At 42.7% G+C, this 26,169-nt stretch overlaps 1 protein-coding gene and 1 non-coding gene across 3 annotated transcripts in view; both read left to right on the top strand.

Moving 5' to 3' along the window:
• ST18 (ST18 C2H2C-type zinc finger transcription factor) overlaps positions 1–26,169 on the top strand; it is a 255,635-nt gene that overhangs the window by 47,045 nt on the left and 182,421 nt on the right. The window lies entirely within an intron of this gene.
• TRNAQ-UUG (transfer RNA glutamine (anticodon UUG)) lies at positions 12,113–12,197 on the top strand. The gene has a single exon. It is a non-coding gene; the product is annotated as a tRNA-Gln (tRNA).

The raw sequence follows: 26,169 nt of genomic DNA, 5'->3' as shown, positions 1-26,169 counted from the left end.
CTGCAGTAAAAATGTGGTCAAAATCTGTACATACCTACCATTTCTAAAGAATTTTCTCATGAGAAAAGTCAAATGGAGGTGACATCCGCTTAGAATTAGAAACGGTGAAAGCTCTAGATATGTCAGCCTGTAGAATATCACCAAATCAGAATGCAAGAGGGGAAATTCGTAGCCTTCAGTGAATGTTAGACAAAAAATACTGAAAAACAATGAATTAAGATTTTACATTCAAAACTTTCATTTTGAAAGTTAAACAGACGATTCTAAAGAAAGTGGGAAAAAATGAGGACAATAGAAAAAGTTGGGTTGACCAATGCATTAGTTCCTCAGTAAGGCTGGTATAGCAAATTCCCACAGACTGACTGTCTTAAAATGACAGAAATTTATCCTTTCACAGTCTGGAGGCCAGAAGTCTGAAATCCAGGGGTGGGCAAGACCGTGTTCCCTCCATCGTTCATAGTTCATAGTGGAGGTCCCTTCCTTGTTTCCCGTCCCCCCCGCCCCACTTCTGGTGCCCCAGCATCCCCTGACTTGAATCAGCATCGCTCCATACTTTGCCTCTGTCTCCCCATGCTCTTCTCCTCTGTGTCTGTGTCTTCTCTTCTGTCATTTGTGAGGACATTTGTCATTGGATTTAAAGCCAAGTTGGGTAATCCAGGATAATCTCATCTGAAGATCCTTAAGTTAATTACTTCTGCAAAGACTTTTTTCAGATGTGCTGCTGGGGATGATAATGTGAACGTACCTTTTTGGGGGCCACCATTCAACCCTCTACATGTAATCAAATCAAAAGGTGGTGTTCAATAATACCAAATGCACTAAATTAAGCGATCACTCAAAAGTTCAAATTAAGAGACTAATTGCACAAATTTAACACTTACTCGTGGTAAACCCTCTTTGTGAGTTGGGAGGAGAAGAAATCTTTCTTAACTTAATAAGAGGTATCTCCCCGAATTTCTGATCAGGGTGATACTTTTGAAAAATCCTCATTCAAATCAAGGATGCTCACCCTTGCCGCTACTTTTCCACGTGGTCCTGGAGATCCTTGCTAATGCATTAAGATGAGAAGCCCGTAAGATGTAGACTTCTTGAGCAGGAGCCATACTGTTTGGGGTGGCCAAATCGAACCAGGTGCCGAACTCTGAAAAGAAGACATTGGCAAGGGAAAAATTACTGGCTTTTCTATACATGAGTGATGGTGACATAGGACATATAATGAGGAAAAATGATTATGTTCTTACTTAGTAACAGTGAGTGTAAAGTGCCTACAATAATACCTAAGCAAAATAACCATAGTCTTTATGGAGAAAACTATAAAAAATTAATGAAATCTATAAAATAAAACGTGAATCTAGAGCTATATCACGTTCATGGGAAGACTCAGTATTATAAAACTGTCAATGCTACACAAATCATAAAAAGTTGTGCAAAAATTGTAAAGTTTGCTAATGCCGAGGGGCGGGGAAGGTCTGGACCCAGAGCTGCCATGTGCTCTGAGAAAAGACTGAGCCAGCACAGACACCTGGATGGCATTTTGGCAGGAACTGTTAGAATTCAAATAGGCATCTCCTGTCACCTGGAGATTCCACTACCTAGTATTTGCTCTCAGGATATACTTGCACATGAACAAAGGGAGGCCTATTTAATGATGTCCAGACAACCTAAATGTCCATCCTCTAGGGAACAACTAAAAAATAAATGTTGATACATTTGCATGATGAGACTAATTCGCAATTTAAAGTTGACCTATGTGATCTAATATGCACATACCACTCGAAACCTCTGAGTCATAGAACATGTCCAGGATCATGCTATTCACCTAAGAAATACCAAACACCACAGTCATTCTCTTTCTTTTTTTTAGATTTTTTAAAGTTTGTTTATTTTGAGAGAGAGAGAGAGAATGAGTGGAGGAAGGGTAGAGAGAGGGGGAGAGGATCGGAAGCAGGCTCTGTGTCACAGGAGAATGCCTGATGCGGGGCTCAAACTCGCGAACTGTGAGATCGTGACCTGGGCCAAAGTTGGACACTTACCCGACCGGAGCACCCAGGCACCTGAACACCACAGTCATTCTTAACAGGTCCATCTGTGCATGTATGAATTAGTAGAGAAGACTCTGGAAGGGTACACACCAAACTCTTCAGAGCGGTTATGTTTCAGAGTGATGTCAGACTTCAGTATTGTCTACAATAATTTTACTTTTGTTCAACCAGAATACCTTAAAAATAATAAAAGAAAGAACAAACAATGGAGCTGCCCATACCAAGAAAACATGGAAGAGATTTTTAGCTAAAAAGAGTCAAATTAAAATTTTCTTGGCAGGAGTGACAAATTGCAGTTACTTATAAAATATACTGTCTTCCACGAACTTTTATGAGCACTACTCTGTTCTGAGGACTGTGCCAGGTATTTGGCATCAGGGAGAACAGAGGTTAGAGGTTGGAAGCTTTTGGAGCTTTAACTTGTTGTGGAAGAAAACCGACCATAAAATAATAGAAACGTTCATTGAAGAGTGTGTTAGAAGCTGATGAGTCCTATAGACAAAGAAACAAACGAAAGAGGTTAAGGTGGATGGGTGGGGGGTGAAATTTTCAGTAGACGTGTCCAGGCGTCCTCATTGAAGCGGTGACTTATGAGCGAAGATTTGGAAGGGTGAGAGTCACCGGGTGAATATCTGGGGTGTTACTGGTGTACCGCATTTCCCAAGGTGGCTGGGTCAACGAGGGATTATCATATGTGTTTCAGATGCATTTTCTGTATAATGAAGTCTCTTAATAAATTATCTCCTCTATTTCATACCACGTCAGAACAGAAGGTCGCCACAGATGTATGGCAATGCCTTATTGATTCCCTTATTGAACAGAATCGGTTTTATTTCTGTATAAGGGTTCAATGGAATATAATTAAATCAAACATTACTTTGGCCATTTCAGTTTATTTTACCTCTCGATCAGCAATATAGGATCAGAGCACTGGCCGCATATGAAAAAGGAAATCAGATGTCTTTTCAAAACGGAGCGTCCCCGTGAGCATTCCGGTTTTACGGACAGTGGACGTAAGCTCCCCCACCCCCATTAACACCTCCATGCCATCACCAGTGGAGGGGGGAGTCCACACCCCTCCTTCCTGCCATCTGTGTCCCACTTCACTCTTCTTCAGAAAGTGAGGTTTGCACCACTTATGAACATCCCACCTGTTTGAAAATCAAGGCTGGGGGGCTCTCTCCAGGGTCGGGATTTTCTCTGTGAGGTGGATATAAAGGGTGGGTTGGTCCCCGGTGCTCTGACTCAGGAGGGAGAACACAAGCAGAGGAAGGACAGTCTCACAGTAGTGGGAGGGAAGGGGCAAGTGGGGAAGGGCTCTGGGTGATGCTGGAGGGGACTGGAGGTGGAGATCAGGCTGGAGAATGAGAGGCTGTGGTTGACCTGTAGGTCTAAAGTGACAGGCATTTTCAGTACACAGGAGAAAAGGGTCATAGACAAAAGAGAGAGGAGAAGCTTGGTTGTAAGTGGTTTAAACAGAATCGGGACCTGAAGCAGGATTAGCTCGTAATCTAATCTGCTTTGGAGTTACCATTAGCCAAAGTGAGTTTGAGGTCAGTGTCTTTGAGCTATAAAGAAAACTAGGTTTAAAACTTCATTCAGGAACAGAGATAGTGAGGCAACACCTCTGACGTTACCTCCCCGGTAGTAGGGGGCAGAAAATTCCTTGTTGATCCAAGGGCTGAGCACATGGAAAGATGTCATCTTCTCTAGATCTGTATCCAACCCTTGGCACCAGTGTTCGTTTTCTAGAAGCTGGGGTGGTCTTCTGGGAGCAGGGGCTTAGCAAGTTAGGTGTGCAAGAGGTTAACTGGGGGGTTGGGGGGTTAAGGCCTGTGAAAGATAAAAGGCGGAGGAAGTAGGATAGGGAGGGGAGAGCCTCAGACGGTTGCTGCCCTCCACCAACCCACTGGGGAGCTGGGTACAAGGAGTGCCCCTGGGCCGAGGCAAAGCCTCAGTCTAGGCAGACACCCAGTAGGTGCCCTGTGGTGCTCCATTGTGCGTTTATCAGCTACTGTGGCCTGGGAAAGGCTGTCCTCGGCGCGACAGCGGAGGTGGGTCCTGAGGGTGGTCACAGCAGGGCCGTCGGCTCTGTCCACCCCGGACTCACTTCCTGAGGGTGAAAGGGAACTCTTTGCAGAAGGGAGAGCTGAGCTGAGCCTCTCTTGGCTGCCGCGCCTGTGTGTTGTGTCTCTACTTCTCAATCCGCACCCCCGGGGTCCGGGAGTCTCCCTTTCTGGACAGACACTTTGAGGAAGGAAGGCAGTACAGCTGGAGAGACAAAGAGCCGTGGTAGGTTCCTCTGAGCCTGCTGTCACCTCTGCTGGTCTGAGTCACCTCCCTGATGGTGTGACCCAACCTGCTCAGCCTCTGAGCTCCCGGTCACCACACACTTCTCAGGCCAGGGCCAGTGCACGTGTCCCTTCACAGCATAATTGGTCAAGGAGTGCCAGGAGGTGCTCGGGTGGACAGAATCCCACACATATTCCTCTTGTCTCAATTTATAAACAAGCAGAGACATTTTCCTGCCTTGGGAGTCCGTCAGCTGGGTCCCCTTCTGCCCCATACAACCACAGGTGCAAGCTTGGGAACAGGCCCTGGATTACCTGCAGCAGACGTGATGTGCCTGTTCGTGCAGTGCACGTTTGCCCTCCTGTCTGGCTCCTGGTCAACCCTAGACATTCCAGTCCATCTCCGGAAGGGCTGCGGCTGGGCAGTCCAGCCTGGCTACTTGGTGGGTCTAGGACCCAGTTTATGATGGGTGGTGCAGGACATAGGTACCTGGGGTCCCGTGGCAAGGGGGCCCTCCACCAGGACCTAATGATAACACATTACGGGCTGTTTTCCGACGTGCGTACAGTCCTCTGCTGCAGACAGCGTGTCCTCGCTCCAGAAACTCAGGGGCCAGCTTTGTGTTTCTTTCCTTGGGGATTGACATATGCTGTATAGTCCACCTTTTTTTTTTTTTTTCCACCACTGACACCTCCAAGATCATGGGGTCTGCAGGTCATATCGCCAAAGCAGCAAGCCTGGCTGGTACCAGTCTGGATCTGTTGCAGAACTCTGTCCTATCCCAAACCCCACTCAGGCTGCCTTTCATGTTACTGGGCACGTGGACTGGAGGTGCAAATGAGTACTGTTGCTTGCTCCGTGTGAATGGTGTTTCTGATCCTCCTTCCTGATGGGGGTAGAGAAGAATGCACTTGGTAACGTGATAGCCGTATACTAGATGTCTGAGGCCATATCCATCTGCCCCAGCGAAGACACTCGAGGATCTGTCTGGTTTCTGTAGGATCCACCCTGGTGAACTGAATGGAGGTGTGACCGCGAACACCACCCTGCGTTCGTGAGATGTTCAAGAGTAACGCTAATCTCTATCGCCCTCTCCTCTTCCCTGAGTGTAATATTGTTTCTTGGTTTACTATCTTAGCTTAGGGTGGGGGTTGGAGGTCAGTTGCAGACATTTCCTCTGACAGAATGTTGCACTCTGAAGGCATTAGCTGCTGGAGGCAGCTGCTGACAGACCAACGGAATGGGGAGATCTTTCCTGAAGGGTCATTGGTACCACCTTCTGCACATCTGTGGGTCCTGACCTCAGGGTGTGTGTGGACCACTTGAGAAGCCTGGTAGATGGAACACGGATAGAATATGGGATTGGGGGAAAAGCCATCCAGGCTGTCTCAGCAACTGTTTTCTTGTTCGATTTGGGGAAGTTATTAAATATGTCTCTACTAGTTTCCTAAATTATAAACATGGGTGAGTAGCCTATAACATGTCTTATGGGGATCCTGTGAAAGGTAAATGCAATAGATCATGTAAACATGCTTCTATTTAACTAGCAATGAGCCCACACGCACATACACGAGGCATTATATCCGTGAGCTTGTAATTCACCCAGCTGCTCCATTCATGAGTGTATCGTGTTTTCATATTTCTGGATATTGTGCTAAGTCCATTTAATAGAGCCTTACAAGTGGGGTCACTAACCCATTTTTTTGATGAGGCAACGGAACCAGAGACGTCTCTTGACTGGTGACACAGGCAGGAAGTGAGAGCCAGAATCAGAATGACTCCATGGCCAGGGGTCTTGGGAGATGCCACAAGCAAGGATAATGTTAGGTAAGCTTAGGTCACATCAGCTAAAGGTTTTTAAGGTTTAGGGGAGAGAAAATAACGAGAGACTTGGAATGAAGCCCTTAAACACCCATCTCTGCTCCCTCCTCTCTGCTGAGCCCCTCAGGAAAGCTCCCTGAGAAGCTGATACGCATTCACACAGAAGCTGTGTGAACTACAACCCTGGGACCGCTCCTCCAACTGCCCCTTTCCCGCCCCCCCCCCCCAGTCTTTATTTTTCAACCATTTGCTCAGGAGAGGATCTAGAAGTTTTATGTCTCTGTATCATCTCATGTCTGATCTGTCAAGAAGTCTCTGGTGCTAACTCCAAATAAGTCTCAAATCCGACAATTTGTTCCTTTGGCCATCCTACCCTCCCAGTCTGTGATTTCCCTCCTGACCCTCATGACGACTTCAGTAGCTTTCCACGTGGCTCCCGGCCTACCCTGCAGCCCACCGCCTGTGCCCCGCACAGCTGTTGGGGAAATTTCAAGAGTGACTCAGTCACATCACTCCCCCGTGACTAGCAACCCGTTATTCCTTGCTGCACCTTGATTGGAATCCAAGCCCCTTGGCATGGCCAACAGGTCCACTTGCTCATCTGTGGTAAACTGAGGCTGTGTGAAGGGCAAGAGAAGACGAGGATGCTGGGAAAGGTTCCCACATTGAGCGGCCCTGGAATGCAAAGACATTCATGACCATTGCAGTACAGTAGGCAAGAAAAAAATGGGTTGACCTTTCAACATTCCACTTATGTTTGCCTCTGAATTGATTCTTTATTCAGCAGTATTTTTTTTCTATCAAAACAAAGCACAGAATACCACAATCAAACAACCTTACTCCACCTTGCCTGCTGACGATTTGTCTATAATTCCAATGGAAAAAAAAAAAAACAGAATCAAAACTGTCATAGAAACAGGGGTTTTAGAGTGGAAATATTGAGCAACCTTCGGTTTGAGAGAACAAAGGACATGCCAGTTACACAGCGTCACTTACGTTCAGAAGGCCCATGTATAGGTGTTTGGATAACTTACTTGTGTAGCTGACGCTGTTCTATTATCACAAATGGACGCGGCACAGAGTCTTTTAGTTGCCTTATCTGTCTTCGATGTTTCTCACACTGATGATATCTATAGCAACTGCGATGCATAATTACCATGCCGTCGCCACTCCCGTTAAACTGCAGGGAAGAAAAATGAAGTCTCTCATTCTCTTTCTCTAATCTGTATCTCAAGCATTGCAGTGCCATGGGTTGCAACCTGTCACAAATGTAGTATTGAAAATACATCTGGATTAAACACCGAGTGAGGTTTTGAATGACCCAGCCTCCAGACCGATGGTCTCTTGGAATTCGGGAGGCAAAATAATCACTTCTTGCTTTCTGTCTTTCCATCATCTGCCTATGCCGTATACATTGAGTATATTGTAGACTGTGAGGCAGGCGGAAAAAGAAAGGAGTTAATGACACCCAGGTTTTTATACAAAGGGCTTCTGTTTCTGAGTCCTGGGTGGGGAAAGTGAAATAGTTTGGTTTAAGGGATTGAGCTTCTGACCGTGGAATCCGTATTGTCTTGAATCTGGCTGGGTCACCATGTTACTGGTGCAGATACATGCAGACAAGAGAATAAGGCAGAAAGATGTCGTAAAACCCCCTTGCCCCACTCTACACACCTGCCACTTGGGTACTCCTTTGTTAATTATTTTATGTCTATGCATCACTTTACTATCATTTATCAGTATCTTTATTGAAATAAACTCATTGTTTAAATATTAGTCTCACACTAAACAACAATATCCACATATCACAGTTTTAATGCACTTCTTGTGTTTCTAATGCGTTTGCAAGGGGGCACATAGCTGACTATTCTGTCTGGGGTAGTCACTGCCACTCAACTAGCCTTCATTTCTGATGTCTTTACTCTGATTTTCCTTCATCAAGCCTATCAGTACCCACCCTTATGCTAGGTCTTTATTTATGTCTTTATTCTTTACTGCTCATCAGAAGGAAGGTAGAAGCTTTGTCTTGTCCTGGTGGCTTTTCTCTCTGTGTCTACTCCAGTGACTGGTGCACAGTAGGCACTTAGCTAATGTGAAAATAAAATACGCTTCTCTGTATATCATGTTTAGTCCTGGCAGATTTACAACACTTAAAAGTCTTAGCTTAGATATTGAGTAGCCAACTACCCCGGCCACATTGAGCCTACAAGGCTGTCTGGATGGGAAATGGTGGGGGGGGGGGGGCATGGTAGACGGTGCTGGCCACCTTTCTAGCATCTCCCCTCACTCATGGCTTCAGGGGCTGGGGGGAGGCCTGACTCGTCCCAGGTGGCTCTTCCTCCTTGCTGAGAACAAGTTCAGAAGTGCTAGCCTAAGCCACGCACTCCCTGGTCACAGTTTTCCTTTCAGAAACGGGTATGTGACTCAGATCCATGAATGAAATGCAAGGAGAGGTTCCTGGGAAGTGGTTCTCATTCTTTAGAGCCTCCCGCAAATCATGCACTGTCCCTCTGAAATGGTGTAACAGGTAGGACACGAGAAAGGGGTCAGGAGACCTGTCTTCATACCACAGACCTACTGTGTGAGCCTCTCTGAACCCACATTTTTGAAGCGTGAAATAATATAATTATCTGCACGTTCAAATTTACAGTTATTTTGGAAACGGAGTGATTGCAAAATGGTTTACAAACTATAAAATGCAAACGACATCCTTTGTTTTTAAAAAAAAATGGTTTGAAACAGATAGCTTGGGGTCAGCACGTCTGCATTCGTGGTCTGTATGGGCTCGTCCGCCCTGCTTTACCGTGCCTTTGGGTCACCATGGGCATTGAGAACAGACTAGAGTGAATGTATACAAAACTGTGTCTAGAAATGGTGAAGGACAGTTGGACGGGTTCATTCTTTTTATCCGGGCCTTCCTGGCAGAGTCCGTATGACCTTCAGCGCTTCAAGATGTGTCACTGGCAGCAATCTGGGACAAAACAGAAGGCCCGTAAAGTCACTTTAAAAACATTTTATGGTCCCGCTTCAGCAAAGAAACGCCTGCCACTCGAGTCCCTGTTTCCTTCTCCCTTCACGTTTGTTTACATGTGGAAAATGAGTTTACCCTTGAGGTGGAAAACAGCAAAATATCCAACATCAGAGAACGGTCAATTAAGTTATACATGCAAAAGATACTATGCAACCGTTACAGGATTCTCAAAAACAGTTTTGTCAACAGGAAATTGCTTATACCATTGCAGTGAGTGAAACAATACCCAAGCACATACACATGTACGTGCACATTCACACATAGAAAATAAAATGGAAGGGCTGTATCAGGATCTTAACAGTGATTACCTTGGTTGACAAGATCAGAGGTGATGTTTCTTACTTTTTCGAAAATTCCACAAATGTCCGTTTATTGCTTTTACATCCAGAAAAAATCGAGTTATGGAATGTAAACTTACGCAGTGAGTGAAGGAGATATCATTCTATTATGGTATCTTTTTTTTAAGTAGTCTCAACACCTAACGTGGGGCTCAAACTCGTCACCCAAGACAGAGAGTTGCGTGCTCTTTCGACTGAACCAGCCAGGCGCCCCAGTGCTATTATGATATCGAATCTGCATGTGATTCACTGGCCTCCCTAGTTACTCAGGATTACCTTTTGAAAAAAAAATATTGTTCTCTTTTATTTTATTATTTTTGTTGAGATATAATTGACATTAATCGCAATATTTTAGTTTAAGGTGTGCAATCTCCATTTGATGTTTGTATACACTGAGAAGTGATCACCAAAATAACTTTAGTTGACATCTATCAACTCCCATAGTTATAAGAACAATTTTTTTCTTGTGATGAGAACTTTTAAGGCATACTGTCTTAGCAACTCTCAAATATACAATACAGTATTATTTTTTTAATATTTATTTATTTTTGAGAGAGAGAGAGAGAGAGTGAGCTGGGAGGAGCAGAGAGAAAGGGAGAGAGAAAATCCCAAGCAGACTCCACACTGTCAGTGCAGAGCTTGATGAGGGGCTCGAACTCACAAACTGTGAGATCATGACCTAAGCTGAAATCAAGAGTCAGACTTGTATCCAACTGAGCCACCCAGGTACCCCTACAATACAGTATTAACTTTAGTCACCAGGCTATACATTACATCCCCCAGGCTTACTTATTTTACATCCAGTATCTTTGGACCCGTTTCATCCATTTTACCCCACCCCCCCACCCCACCCACTGCCTGTGGCAACCACCAATCTGTTCTCTGTATCTATGAGTTTTGTTTTTTGTTTGTTCGTTTGTTTAAGTTTCTGTATATAAGTAAGATCATACTGTATTTGTTTTTCTGAGTCTGCTTATTTCACTTAGCATTCTGCCCTCAAGATCCATCCATGTTGTTGCAAATGGCAAGATTTCTAAAGATTTACTTTTTGACATAGAATTTGACAGAATACCCCAAAGTATGACTGACATGACAGAAGAATTTTTCAAGTCATTAAGAAGACCAACTAGTGTTCATTGTTTGCGTTCCCCTCGGGATTTCATTTGGATCACCATATCATGGACCTTGGAATTTGAGCAAATTCCGAGAACTTTACTTAGGGACTCACTTTATGGGCACTGCCAACTTCATGTAATTTATGACCTAGAATCACCCCAGTATATTTTCTTGAGTCAGAACTCTAGCAACCCACAACCTGGATTTTTCTGTTGTACAGCCCAAACCTCCAGTTTGAAAGCTGGGCCTGGGAAGCACACCGGCCCCAGTTTATATTTCAAATAAACGTTGGACTTCTGGTATACCAAATCTAATACCTAAATATACCTAACCATATTATAAACTTATGTATGTAAAATAAACATATCTAATGTAGTATATTTAAATCTACTCAATATAGTGTCTAAAAAAGATTACATCATTGGTCTTTCTAGTACTTAAAACTCTCACATGTTTAGCAAGTAGCAGAAAATGCACAAAGTCGGCTCTAATCATTTCCTAACGATTGTGTTTGTCTGTTTTGTGTTTTACTTGTTAATTCCGGGATCGAGAGCCTCTACTTGAGATACATTTATCTCCCATACAAGTCCTGTTGCTTCTAAAGCTTCATTCTCTCTCTCTGACTCCTCTATTCGTTGCTCCGCTGTACCCCCTTGTTGAGCTCCAGAGCCACTTGGTCAACCTCCTTCTCCAGATCTCAATTTGGATTTCCCACCCGCACCTTTGTGCTTTTAATCCAGAATAGTGCTTTGACTCTCTGTCCTATGAGAATTCTGACTGAATCCTATGCCTTTTTGTCATCATCATCTAGGCCACTCACCACAGTGTGGGATATAGATTTGATTTGTAGCTATTTCTTGTCACCTGTATTATAATCAGTAATTAATTAAATCAGGTAAATCCGAAGTTGTCGGGCCTCTGACTTCTGCTACCACTATCACTGTCCTATTTCAGGCCTTCATGCCTTCTTTCCCGGGCTATAGGGATCCTGCTAGGAGACAATTGCAATAACTCAGGCCAGAGATTGTGGTTCGTGCAACAAACTGGTGGATAGGTTTCATGGAAATAGTGGGAAATGATCTCATCTAGATAATGGGTTTTCAAGAAAGAGCATAAAGATTTCCTGACAGATTGGACATGGGGAGTGAGAGAAAGAGAGAGGTCAAGGTTAGCTTCTAGCTCAGTTTGTGCACTGAGCAGCTGAAAGGAGGGGCTGTCATTAATTGAGATGGGGAAGACCACGGACAGAGTGCATATGGGGAGAGGAAGAGGAGGATTTCACATATGGATGTGTTACATTTGAGATGTCTATTTCACATCCAAAAGGAAATGCAAGTAGGCTACTTACTGTACAAGACTGGCATTGAGAGGAGAGATTCAAGCGAGAGCTACAACTGTGAAAGTCATTAGCAGAGAGATCATGCTTAAAACCTTGAGACTCGATGACATCAATATAGAAAGGAGCATCAAGGGGCGCCTGGGTGGCTCAGTCGGTTGAGCGTCTGACTTTGGCTCAGGTCATGATCTCGCGGTCCGTGGGTTCAAGCCCCGCGTCAGGCTCTGGGCTGATGGCTCGGAGCCTGGAGCCTGTTTCGGATTCTGTGTCTCCCTCTCTCTCTGACCCTCCCCCGTTCATGCTCTGTCTCTCTCTGTCTCAAAAATAAATAAATGTTGGGGCGCCTGGGTGGCTCAGTCGGTTAAGCGGCTGACTTCGGCTCAGGTCACGATCTCGCGGTCCGTGAGTTCGAGCCCCGCGTCGGGCTCTGTGCTGACAGCTCAGAGCCTGGAGCCTGTTTCAGATTCTGTGTCTCCCTCTCTCTCTGCCCCTCCCCTGTTCATGCTCTGTCTCTCTCTGTCTCAAAAATAAATAAACGTTAAAAAAAAAATTAAAAAAAAAATAAATGTTAAAAAAAAATTAAAAAAAAAAAAGAAAGGAGCATCAATGAAGACATGAGGGGTCCGAGGACTGAGCTTGCATGAACTCCCACAGACACAAGTGAGATTGACGGGGAGAAACCAGCAAAGGAGGAGAGGTTATAGTGCCCACTGAGTGAGGGGGGAAACCAGTGGGGTTTTCAGAGAACTGAAGTGAGAAAAACTATTCCCAGAGCTAATGCATCAGTTTACTTTAGGGTAAAGCATTTTCTAGCCATATCACGTGGATGTCACCTAATACGCATTTTATTCTTGAACTAGATGGGACCAGCAACTATTGATGAACCGCGTTCGAAAATTTCTTACCTGTGTTCAAGCTTTATCTATAAAAAGAAATGCTGTCTCAACATTTCAGTACGTGAAGCACTTCTTAAACTTTCAATGACACGTATTACCTAAATATGATATAGCATGGAAGAAAAAAGAGTAAATGCAAATAAAGCATGCTACAGACTGAATGTTTGTGTCCCCCGCCCCCCACCCCAAGTCATATGTTAAAATCTTAAACTCTGGATGTGAGGGTATTCGGAGGTGGGGGCCTTTGAGCAGTGATTATTAGGTGATGGGGGTGGAGCTCTTACGAACGGGATTCGTACTCTTATAAAAGAGACTCCAGAGAGTTCCCTTGCCCCTTCTATCACGTGGGGATGGTATGAGAAGTTGGCTGTCTATGAACAAGGAAGTGAGGCCTCACCAGACACTGGATCTGATGGTACTTTGGGTTTGGACTTCCCAGTCTCTGAAATTGTGAGAAATTAATTTCTGTTGTTACACCACCCAGTCTGTGGCATTTTGTTATAGCAAAATGTCTCTCTTTGTCTCTAAGACAAAGCATAAAAAACAATTATCCTGAATCCAATAATATGAATATAACCATTTATTTAACTTGTTTATACATTTTGATGTAATGAACATCATTTTGATGAGCTTTTAATATACATATGTATATCTTAAAAAAATTTTTTTTAATGTTTATTCATTTTTAAGAGAGAGACAGAGCATGAGTGGGAGGGGCAGAGAAAGAGGGAGACAGAATCCAAAGCAGGCTCCAGGCTCTGAGCTGTCAGCATAGAGCCTGACATGGGGCTTGAGCCCATGAACTGTGAGGTCATGACCTGAGCCAAAGTCAGACACTTAATGGACTGAGCCACTGAGGCACCCCTGTATATCTTTTTGGGTAATATAAAATAATTTCCTTCAGGTGAATTTCTAGAAATAATATTTCTGGATCCAAAGATTTTGAAGAATTCCATTTAACTGTTGAAGTTAACAGAATCTATGATGTATTTTAATTCTTGGATGCTAAGTTTCTTCTATTGTTTTTCACTTTATAAGTATAGATGTGTGCATGTGAGTATATATGTACTTGCACACTGATTTTTTTCAGATTTACTTGGTATGTAAAAATCTTGCTGGCATTTTAATTGGAATTGCTTTAAACTTGTATGAAAATTTAATTTTAAATACATAGATTTTTTTCAGCTAGGAACATAGCATGCTTCTTTTTTAAAGTTTATTTATTTTCAAAGAGAGAGAGAGAGGCAGAGAGGAGAGAGAGAATCCCAAAAAGACTCCCATGTCAGTGCAGAGCCTGACATAAGGCTTGATCTCATGAACCGTGAGATCATGACCTGAGCTGAAATCAAGAGTTGTATGGTTAACTGCCTGAACCACCCAGGCACCCTCCCGCCCCCCACAACATGTGTCTTTATTTAAACTTACTGAATATCCCTTAGTTATTTTTTATCCCTTTCTTTTATATGCCAAAGTAAAGATTACATGAATAATACAGAGGACATTTTTTTCCAAATTGTTGTAGAGTGAATTATCTATATGATGTCCTATCACCTCAAATACTTTAGTAATTCTTACAAGTAAGGACATAATCACAACATAGTAAATTACCATCCAAATCAGGAATTTAACTTGTTACATTTCTACCATGCATTCCATAGACTCCATTCAGATACTTCCAGTTGTCCCAATAATGTCTTTTATCGGAAAATAATCAAATCTGGGATGAAGTGTTGCATTTAGTGGTATGTCTTTTTAGACCTATTCCATCTGGAATAGTTTCTAAGTCTTTCCTTAACTTCCATGACTTTGGCACCTGAATATTATAGACCTTTTTATACACCATCTGTCAACTTGAATTTGTTTCTTCATATGGACCTTTGGCAGGAACATCACAGAAGTGTTGCTACATCCTTCTCATTGCATCCTATCAGGCGGTGAATGATTCTGTTTGTCTCATTACTGATGTCCACTTAGATCTCTTAATTAAGATGTCTTGTGGGTTGGATTATATTTCCCAAGAAGATAGGTTGAAGTCTTAAGTACCTGGCACCTATGAGTCACCTTATTTGGAGGTAAGGTCTTTGTGGATGTAATCAAGCTAAGATGAGGTCGTGCTAGACTATTATGGGCCCTGAATCTAATGACTGATTAATACAAGGTAGTATCTGCCAGATTTCTCTACAACAAAATTACTTTTTAAATAGTAAATATGCTTTTTCTCGCCTGAGGACTGTCTCTGAGATTAGGTAGGAAAGTCCCTTATAAAACTTCTACTCACCAGTTTTTAGCATCTAATGGTGCTTCTTGACTTAGTTATTTATCTTCATTATGATTGTCAAATGGTGACTTTTCTAATGGCATCATTCCTTCTGTGTGTATTTGTTGGCATTCTACTCTAAGGAAGACATTGTGCCCTCCATTTATTTCTTTGTATTTTTTTACCTGTGTAGATTCACCAGTCAAGGGGTTATAAGTTGCTATTATTACAGTGATGCTCAGATTGTCCCAGCAAGAAAACTCCTTCCAATGGGTTCCTATGCCCTTTTGACATATTTCATTATTCTTTGACACAACAAAATGGTTCACATCCACTCTGTACTTTTCTGCCTCTGCCCTGGCCTTGTAGTCAGCCTCTTCTATAAGGAGCCATGGTTCTTTTTAGTGGAGGATGATATTTAGGAACCAGGTCTACGTGCCACGTGTACCTATTGCTGTGGAGGCATTGCCGCACGCAGGCTCTCTCAGGGAACAGTGTTAAGGAGCATACATGCATCAGGGATGCCCGGTGGCTCAGTCAGTTAAGTGACCGACTCTTGATCTCAGCTCAGGTCGTGATCTCACAGTTTGTGAGATTGAGCCCAGAGTCCAGCTCTGCACTGACAGCGTGGAGCCTGCTTGAGATTCTCTCTCTCCCTGTCTCTCTCTATGCTCCTCTCCCACTTACTCTCTCTCTCTCTCTCAAAATAGATAAACTTTAAAAAGAAAGAAACATACATCGATACAGGCACACACATACCACCGACATCTGTATGTGTTTCTCCATCTATTTATATACATGTTCATGTTGAAGACCATGCTTCACACTCAGTGCCTCCAACTTCAGTCCTGCAACGTAGGGTTTATTTTATTTTCTCCCTTTTCATACTTACAACCCTTTCTCTGACAGTAAGATGTATGGCTTCCAGTATTTTGTTATTCATTTAACATCCTTGTATTTAACCAATCTCTTTCACTGCTTCCACCTCCAAAGCTTTTCCACACCCTGTGTGGAATGCTTTTGTCAAAAATCAAAACAAGCTGCTTCTGCTTCTCTGGGTAGATACACCCCAAAGGTTTGGAGACCCTGATGGACCATAGATGCACTGCAGTGGGACCCTCTTTTCACAGGAGGCAGCTAGGCCTCCATGATCCATGCACTGTGTGGATACCACCTTCACCTTGACTCCAATAGCCTCGTCATGTTGTGAGGAAGGAAGGAAGGAAGGAAGGAAGGAAGGAAGGAAGGAAAGAAGGAAGGAAGGAAAGAAGGAGAGAGGGAAGGAAGGAAGGAAGGAAGAAGGAGGGAGGGAAGGAAGGAAGGAAAGGAGGGAGGGAGGAAGGGAGGAAGGAAGAAGTGAAGGCAGGCATACTATGTCTCATCATTTTTCAGTTGATTCTCTTAGATTTTCTAAATCGCTCATAATAACATCTGCAAATAATGATAGATCCTCTCCTGACTTTCTGATATTTTATCAAATTGCACCTCTGGGAAAATGTTGACTAATATGAAGCTAATCTATTTTGTCTTACTTAAATGGAAATGTTTCTAGTGTTTCAACTTTGTGCAAATATTGGCAGTTTGCTTGAGATCGACTTTCTTATATTAGAACTAAATACTAATTCTTGTTTTACTTAGCTTTTGTTAAGAATAAATGTTGAGTTGTAGCAAATGTATTATTGGCATCTATTGAGATACTAGTTTGACTTTTTCCCTATCGTATAGTGATATACTCAAACACATGAATAAATATCTTACTATTAAAACATCCTCACATTTTTAGAAAAGAGACTAATTGTTTAAGGCGCATCGTTCTTTAACTTTATGACTATTTTAAATGTGACTATTTTTCAGGAATTGTATATCATTTATCGTGCTGTCTTCTTCATATGTTGGTGTCAGGGTTATACTAATTCTGGAAAATACATCTAAAAGTTTTCCTCTCTAATTTATGCTTCAAAACACTTAAGTAAAATAGAAATGACTTGAGTTGTGGGCAACTTGTTTGTGAGGCATTAGCTCACATGGCCATTTTGAAAGGAAGAAGGTGTACCTCTAGGACAACTTTAAGTATTTCTTCCATTGTTGGCAAGCTATTCAGATATTCTGCTTCTTCCTGATAACATTTTAGTCATGTGTATTTTCCTGAAGAAGAATTTGTTTAATCGATACTTTTAACTTTACTTTCGAAGAGAGCTGTAACGTTTACCGTCTGTTCTGCATTCATGTGCATGTTCTTTTTAAAATTTTCTTTTAATGTTTATTTATTTTTGAGAGAGAGACACACACACAGTGTGAGTGGGGGAGGGGCAGAGAGAGAGGGAGACACAGAATCCAAAGCAGACTCCAGGCTCTGAGCTGTCAGCACAGAGCCCGACGTGGGGCTCAAACTCATGAACTGCGAGATCATGACCTGAGCCGAAGTTGGACGCCCAACCGACTGAGCCACCCAGGCGCCCCTCATGTGCATGTTCTTTTGTAATACATGTTGTGCATCTTACTTCTCTCTCTTTTGCTCACATCTCTCAGGCAATTCTACCAGAGGTTTGTTTTTTCAGGGCTCAGCACATTGCTGTGTAAAGGGCCAGGGAGGAAAATATAGTCTTTGTGGGCCATACGGCCCCGGTCACAACTGTTGGACTCTGCTCTTATAGCATGAAAGTAGCCAGAGACAGGACATAAGTGAATGAGGGGGGCCGGGTTCCCACACAACTTTATTATGGACACTGAAATTAGAATTTTGTATAATTTTCATGTGTCATGGAATATTATTCCTCATCTCACCCCCTTCCCCAAATATTTCAAAATCTAAAAACCATTTGAACTCCAGTATAATACAAAAACAGGTGGCAGGCAGGATTTGGCCTGGAGGCCACAGTTTTCCAACTCCTAAGCTATTTCACAGATTTGGGCAAAAAACAAACAAACAAAAACCCACTTACATTCCTTTATCACACAGATACCTAATTCTTTGTTCTCTAAGTTACTTGACATTTAATAATTTAGTCATCCCTTCCGTCTACTTCTATTAATCTTGATTTTTCTGTCTTCTTGAGTTAAATGTTTAGTTTTTCTCTCTTATTTTTCATGAGTGTTCAAGTCTACAAAAATCTGTATAATAATATAACAAACAACCATATCCTTATTGCCCTGCTTAATAAGTAAGAGATTGCAAAGAGAGAAAAGCACTTCCATGGTTGGCTGCCTGGTGGACAAACTAACTTTCATACCCTCCCAATGGAAACCATTTTAAAAATAAAAAAAATGCTGGATTAATTGTGTTTTGAAATCTATCACTGAGCGACATAAACAGAAGGAGCCAACAGAAGGTTGAAAACAATTTAAAATCAGGGACCTCAAAGGGTTGATCAAAAAGTGTCAAAGCAACATTGGCCCTGGGAGGGTTATTGCCAACTCTTTGTGATCCAGAGCCTCTGTTGTGATTCCTAAGGGAACACAGAGGGAAAGAATTTCTCCTGGGCTCTCCCGAGCAAAGAGCTAGGGCCTGGGGGCTGCCCCTTAGGAGAGGATGAATACACATTAAAATAGCACGACTTGAACTGGGCTCTGTGGGTGAAAAAATCACCTCCTGTGAGTACTTGTAACCCAGAGCGGCTTTCACACCCCCTTGGAGCCTGAATTCATCCCACCTATGTGGCTGAAAAGCTGGAATTGAGAGTTTAATATAAAGTGGAGAGTTTAATACATAGAGTTTAATATCAGATAATGCTTTCAGGTGATTGGCAGAAAAGCAAATAAAAACCTTCTCGGAGCAATGCTGTTTTCAGGTAGGTTTGAAAAAATTTCTGCAAGGCACATGGACACACATTTTAAAGTCTCCAAAGGAAATTACAGAAATAACTAAGCATAACTCAGCCTGAACATGGTTAAGATAGTGGAACTACCAGATTTAGAATATAAAATAAGTAGGTTTAGGGGCGCCTGGTTGGCTCAGTCAGTTGGGCATCCAACTTCGGCTCAGGTCATGAGCTCGTGGTTCACGAGTTCAAGCCCTGCGTTGGGCTCTGTGCTGACAGCTCAGAGTTTGGAGCCTGCTTCGGATTCTGTGTCTTCTTCTCTCTCTGCCCCTCCCCCAGTCATACTCTGTCGCTTTCTCTCTCTCAAAAATAAATAAAACATTTTTAAAAATTTAAATAAAATTAGTAGGTTTTAATGTAGAAAAGAGTGGCTTGAAAATGAGAGAATGTTGTGTGATATTATAAAATGACTTTGAATATTTGAAAAAGAAGAGGATGAAGCAACTAGAAATGAAAAATATGATTTTTTTCAAGGTTATAAACAGCAAATTAGACCACGCTAAAGAGAGATTTGAATTCATGAATAGAAGTTAGACTAAAAATATTGCCCAAAATGTAACCCAGAGAAAAACAAAGAAATGGAAGTATGAAGAGCTGGCTAGAGAGAAAATGACCAATGTGTTATATACATGTAATATATATTTCACATAAAGGTATTTGTATTGATATGTGTGTATGTGTATATGTATATATGTGTATATAATAAACATACATGTATATATCAGAGTTCTAGGGGGAAAAATAGTGTGAGGATGAGGCAAATATATTTTTGTGAAGATTACAAATATATTTTATATTTGTAAAATATAATGGCTAGTAATTTTACAGAATTGTTGAATGATACCAAATTCCAAATCCAAGAAACCCCAAAATTTCAAAGCCAGTTGCAAAGAAATGTACACACAATTAAAACTTCACAACACCAAAGGGAATGACCAGTTAGAAAAGGGAGATCACTGGGACGCCGGGGTGGCTCAGTCAGTGAGGCAGCTCAGGTCTTGATCTCGCAGATCATGAGTTCGAGCCCCATGTGGGACTCTGGTGCTGACAGCTCAGAGCCTGGAGCCTGCTTCAGATTCTGTCTGCCTCTCTCTCTGTCCCTCCCTTGCTCGTGCTCTGTCTCTCTCTCTCTCTCTCAAAAATAAATATTAAAAGAAAAAGGAAAAGGGAGATCACTTATAAGGAAATAGAAATTATACTGACAGCTGAATTTCTAGCAGTAACAGTGGAAGCTGGAAGAAAGGAAAATAATGCTTCAGTGTGCTGGAAGGGGCCAAAAAAGCAAAACGATATTTCAAGGAAATAAGACCATTGTTAATTATATAGTACAGGTAGAAACAATATCTCTGGCGGGAAGTAGAGATTCCAAAAGGAGTATGTGTAAAGGCAATGGTAAACATGTAGACACAATTTCATATTGTGAATTTTACTGCATCTCATGTTGTTCTGTGGTTCCATGCATATCTGTTTTCCAGAATTCAATTAAGAGGAGTTGAATGCTAGACTCAAGTCTCCACCTTGAAAGAAAAATTTGTTAGTTGAAAAAAAGTTTTAAATAAATGTAATGCATGCATGTGGCACACAAGTAAAGAAAAAGCAGAAAAATGAATGTAAGGTACCGGGGCTCCTGGTGGCTCAGTAGGTTAAGCGTCCCACTTCAGCTCAGGTCATGATCTCACCGTTCTCCAGTTCAAGCCCCCCGTCAGGCTCTGTGCTGACAGCTCAGAGCCTGGAGCCTGCTCCAGATTCTGTGTTTCCCTCTCTCTGCCCTTCTCCGCGTGTGCTCTCTCTCTCTCTCTCTCTCCCTCTCTCTCAAAAATAAACAAAAAAATAAATGTAAGGCCTCATAATTTATCAATTATTAATATTTCAATATATTACTTTTAGTCTTACCTATCTAGACTTTTCGCTTTGTTAGATTCATGTTATAATAAAATGAGGCTTTTTCCATAATATTGAATATTCTTCAGAAATACCCCCTCTATACTGCTACTTACTGTATCCTTTGAGTTTGCAGTAAAGTATCTGAGGGTAGCTACATGCTCACCAATCCCATTTCTTCTTCTTGGGCACACAGGTTATTTTTCCTAGCCTTCTGGCATTAATTTTGGGCCAGTGATTATGTTCTGGCCAGTGACATAACATGCAGAACTAAAGTATATCACACGCAGGGAAGGCCCTAAAATACCTGGCGGGATCCTCCTGTAGCTGAAGGCAGGGCCAGCGGAGGGCTCTGATGATGCCCTAGTGGTTGGCCAGGAGTCAGGATCTAAATGTTCTCATATTGGTGCTGATTTAGAAGTAGACAGCTGGGGCCAGAGGACATAAGAATCAGGTTATAGAGGGACACCTTGGGGGCTCAGTCGGTTGGGTGTGCCATATAGGAATTATAATTGCCTAGTGCAAAATTTTACTGTGCTATTTAAAGGGGCGCCTGGGTGGCTCAGTTGGTTGAGCGTCCGACTTTGGCTCAGGTTACGATCTCACGGTTCTTGAGTTCGAGCCCCATGTTGGGCTCTGTGCTGACAGCTCAGAGCCTGGAGCCTGTTTCCGATTCTCTGTCTCCCTTTCTCTGTGTCCCTCCATTGCTCACACGCTGTCTCTCTCTCTAAAAAGTAAATAAACATTAAAAAAAATTTTTTTTTAAAGAATGAGGTTATAGAATATAACACAATCATCATTTGGAGAAAACAGCTAAAAAAAAAAAAAGCTTATATACTGCTGTCAATTAATTTCAGAAGAAAAACCCCAATCTTAGGTAACCTCTAGTTACAGCTCTCATTAGCTCAGGTGAAACCATTTATTTATTGTTTGTAGTGACCACACCCTTCCCTGGGCATCCAGAGCAGATGTTTTAGAAAAAGTGCCCTAATGGCACTTTCTTGATATGTGACTTGACATTCTCTACCTTTTGTCATTTTGCTGTTGGGTTTAGAATATATTTTTTCAAACCCATGAACTTTTCATATATTACTAGCATGTTACAAATGTTTCCCACTTTATTGGTAGCTTTTACAATTTATGGTGTTTTTGATGTAAAACTTTTAACTTTTTAAATCATAGGAAGTCAGACTTCTAATTTTTTTGGTGTTTATAATTCCTTCCACTGATTTGATTCCTAGAACTGTGCTATCCTAAAACAAACATTTTTTTTTCCCCCTAGACAGGCTTCAGGTTCTACAGTCAATTTTTTACCCTGCCTGGAATTCGTCTGGCTATGTTTGCAGGTGGGAGTTCATATTTAACATAGACATTAAAAATAATTTTAGAAAACAAAAATATAATTCTGCTCATCGATGGTGTGCTTATTGAGCAAGAGCTAACCGCTTTACGGGTGCCGCTTAATTTATCCTTGCAACAGTCCCATTTGAGAGATGAGGACAAGGACCTACAGCACTTTCAGTGACCAGCCTATGGTGACGGGGCTGGGAGGTGGGGCGGGGGGAGGCGTGGGGGGCAGCTTACTCCACACCCCCGCGCTCCCACTCTTGGCTTCTGGGCTGCCTGGCATCTTTTTCACGGAGACGTGAGGGTGATATCTGTAGAGTCAAGCCGGTACTTTACTGTACATAAATTCTTAGCCAAACTCAGCGCAGTTCATGAAGTATCATTTCCGTTCCGTTTCTCTCTCTGACTCCTGCATTACCTCATTATTAAAATATGGGTGATTCTCAAGGAAATTATATGAAATGTCACTCTACGTTAAGCTTTTAGCATTTCCTCAACCTAATTGCAACTTCATCTTTTTTTTTTTTTTTTTTTAATTTCAGTGATACCTTATTGACATTTTCTTTGCTAATTGACTCTTGGGAAATTTTGAATGTTCATCCTTTTTAATTGAGTAGTTATTTGCACACTTGTCTTAGATCCTACGGTGGGTTACAACCTTTTTTTAAGACATAGGATTTATCTGTAGCACCTACACTGTTTTCTCGTGCTTATTCAGTAGATCATTGTCTGATTCGATTCTTTTAAATTGGAGCATGTGGATTGAATTCAGTTTATTTAACAAATACTCTTGTAGTGCCTACGATACTACCTGCCGGGTTTTGTGTTGATGCGCACAGCCACTCAGTAACGCAGGAACTATTACTGCCCCATTCTCGAGGTGGGGAAATAGAGGCACGGGTGAATCGGAATTTAAGCCCAGACGGCTGGCTCTGGCCTGCGTGTTCTGTATTCACTGCGCTCTTCAGTGCTACCCAATCTGATGATTGGAGCGTTAGGTGGTAGGAGATGGCTGGTATTTGATGTTCCTGTAGAGGCCGTAAGACTTCACTTAGACAGATGGTAAAACACAGGTAGGCTGAGAGAGGGAGTAAGAGCTTTCCCAGCAGAAGAAACAGCTTACATAACACGGCCAAAGCAGGAGCGTGTCGTTTGTGGAAATCAAGCAGACTTCGATGGCGGCTATCTGTTGAGAGATCACATAACTTTGGGGGGAAAACATGTTACCGACAAGTCCTTGTTATTTTAAAAAATAATTTCTGATCCCTACTTTTTTTTTTTTTATCGGATCTCAGCAATTTACAATTCCACTCTCCCCTCGTATTCCACTATTTTTTTTTTCTCCGCTGTGTGCACAATGCTAAAAAGAAAAACCATGCCAAGCGGCAGGAGAATTTGCATGTTAAGTTTGGCTTGCATTTTCCAGGCTGGGGTTGTGGCAAGTTGAGGGAATTATGTGGTCCCCAATTTTTTCCAACAAGACATCATCGTCGATTATCTGGCTGCCATCGCTCATCACTGTGCAGCTGCTCCCCTGTTCTGTTTGTCCTAAGCTCTCTCGGACTCCGTGGAAGTCAGATGGAGGCAGGGCATCCCGGGAGGCAGGCTGGCTTAACAGCCATAGGAGACAGGTTGGGCATCAGTGAGGAGGCAGGCAGGACTGGCGGCACTGGTCTGCCTTCTGCAAACTATTTTCTATTTGATATGCTAACACATTGCTGGAGCTGGTCTTCCTGAATGCAAAAGGAAAAAAAAATAAAGCTTTTTTGTGGGAGACTCGAAATGGTCCCCCGAAATCTCTTTCCTTTTCGGTGTTTGACCTTACTGCAGACGTCCCGTGACCGTTCCATTTAGAAAAGGGGGAAGTTGGGGAGATGTCAGAGAGCGAGAGAATGAAATTTCGCATCAGGTGAAATTTCTGCACAGATATTTCAGAAGGATTCATAATTCTGTGGCTGTATACAAATGATCCATTTTGTTAATCTGAATTTCTAGGGTCGTTAAAATTTTTTTCCTCTGCTCTGGCGTAGTTTATTACTTAGAGAGAGAGGGGGGGAAAAGGCCAGTTTAAAACCAGGTAAGGCAAGAAAGCTGACAAAAACATAAATTAGAGGAAGAACTTAATTTAAAAAGTGTCAAAAAGGATAGATAGTCTTAGTTCAATAATAAAGCTTGGTTCAAGAGCCTTCTATCTTTAAATAAAGCGTTCAAGCACTCTATTACCTGTATACAACCAATCTTTGATTTCCAATCTAAGTCTATTTTTGCTTCTCGTGATTAGCATACAAATGTGAAAACAAGAAAAAAGTGGTTACATGCGTGACGATTAGGACATGCCTTTGACTTTAATGTCACTGGTTTGTCAGGTTAGAGGTAAGGACATGAATTGCTGCTTGACGGGCTCCTTAGAGGTAAATCTCGTCCGAAAATGACTCCTATCCGTCTCCTTTTATTCGCGTTGTAAGTTCATCACGCGAACCGCAAGCACATGAGCATATATTTGTTTTAAAAGAAATAAAGCGCAATAGCATTCGGCAACTTGCGAATGCGGGCAGGCTGTGAGCTGTGGGCAGTGCTGTCTCCCTGCACGGTAGCTGTGGGTCCAGACACGGCCTAAACGTGGGGCTCTGTCCCGTCCAGAATCGTGCGCTAGATACAGGAAATGAGAGGGTGAAGCGTTGAGACAAGGCTCACGTTGGCTGCTGGCTCAAAGACAGGAGTGCCTGAGGCTGAAGGAATCTTCCCCGGGCTTTATCGCCGAGCCTGGTGTTGAAAGGCACCACCTGTCTGCAGGCTTTCTGAAAATGGCACCGCATTTACTCCTGTCTGTGCGGTGGGCAAGCCCGCACACCGGCTAAAAGGGGAAGCTCCCTAATGAAGTTGCTCCCAAGGGACATGTGTCACCTCCCTGCCTACCAGTTTCCCCTGAATCTTCCGGGGAACCTTCTCCAAAGAGAGGGTCCTCGACCGCGAGAGCCTCTGGCTGGCTTCTGGTGCCTGGGGTGTGCTGAAACAGCGAGCTTCCTGGTGGGGTGGTCCCGGGACGAGGGGCCTTGTGGAAACAGAGTTTCGCCTACAGCATCGGTGGCTGCTGACGGATGGCCCCATTTACATCAAAGGCAGTTATTATGCATGAAACCGCTCAAGCATCATTTGTTTCAGGGAGTTCAACCAGTCCATTTTTCAGTTCCCTTCTGGTTCAGGGTCAGAAGCAAATGAAGGATCTCAGGTTGGCTTCACTGAGGGCCAATGATACTTCCCCTGTATTTACAGCAAAATTGTTTAAAGAGTATCAGACTTAGAGTATGGGAAAATGTCCTTTCTGTAGGAAACTGTAATAGGGCTCGAGCCCCTATTCACGCTGCACACAAATTAGTCTAAACAGATAAACTATGCCTGGGACTCACTCGGACACTCACGGTTGTAAACGTGTGAACAGTGTGCAGTAAAGATGCCCACCGTGTGCAAATATGTATGGAAAACCAGGCCACGGGCCACTGTTGGAAATGCCAAGTCAGTGAATTTGAACTTAAAGGAAACCATCTTATTTCACTTTTTTAAAAAGTTTTTTAGAGAGAGAGGGAGAATGTGTGTTTGTGCACAGGGTTGCTAACAGGGGAGGGGCAGACAGAGGGAGAGGGAGAGAGAGAATCTTAAGCAGGCTCTACGCCCAGCACAGAGCCCGACAAGGATCGTGACCTGAGCAGGAATCAGGAGTCAGGTGCTTAACTGACTGAGCCACCCAGGTGCCCCTTATTTCACTTTTTGATAAGGCTTCAGGTTTCATTCCAGGACAAGAAATGACTGATGTGGGTTTGGAGCTCCACTCAAAAGATCACTAACATTTGTACAGTGCGTTGTAGTTTTAAAACAATATATTATGTAAAAGTAGTGAGTAAGGCATTATCCCCACTTATCATCGAGGGAACCAAGTCTCCAAGATGTGTTAGCGCTAAGCAGGTATGAAAGGGCGTACTGAGCACTATACATGTTGTGT

This window comes from Panthera pardus, unplaced genomic scaffold, assembly GCF_024362965.1.
Source record: "Panthera pardus isolate Hobbes unplaced genomic scaffold, ASM2436296v1 HiC_scaffold_7, whole genome shotgun sequence".
Classification (NCBI taxonomy): domain Eukaryota; kingdom Metazoa; phylum Chordata; class Mammalia; order Carnivora; family Felidae; genus Panthera; species Panthera pardus.
This window is presented reverse-complemented; position numbering and strand designations above follow the sequence as displayed.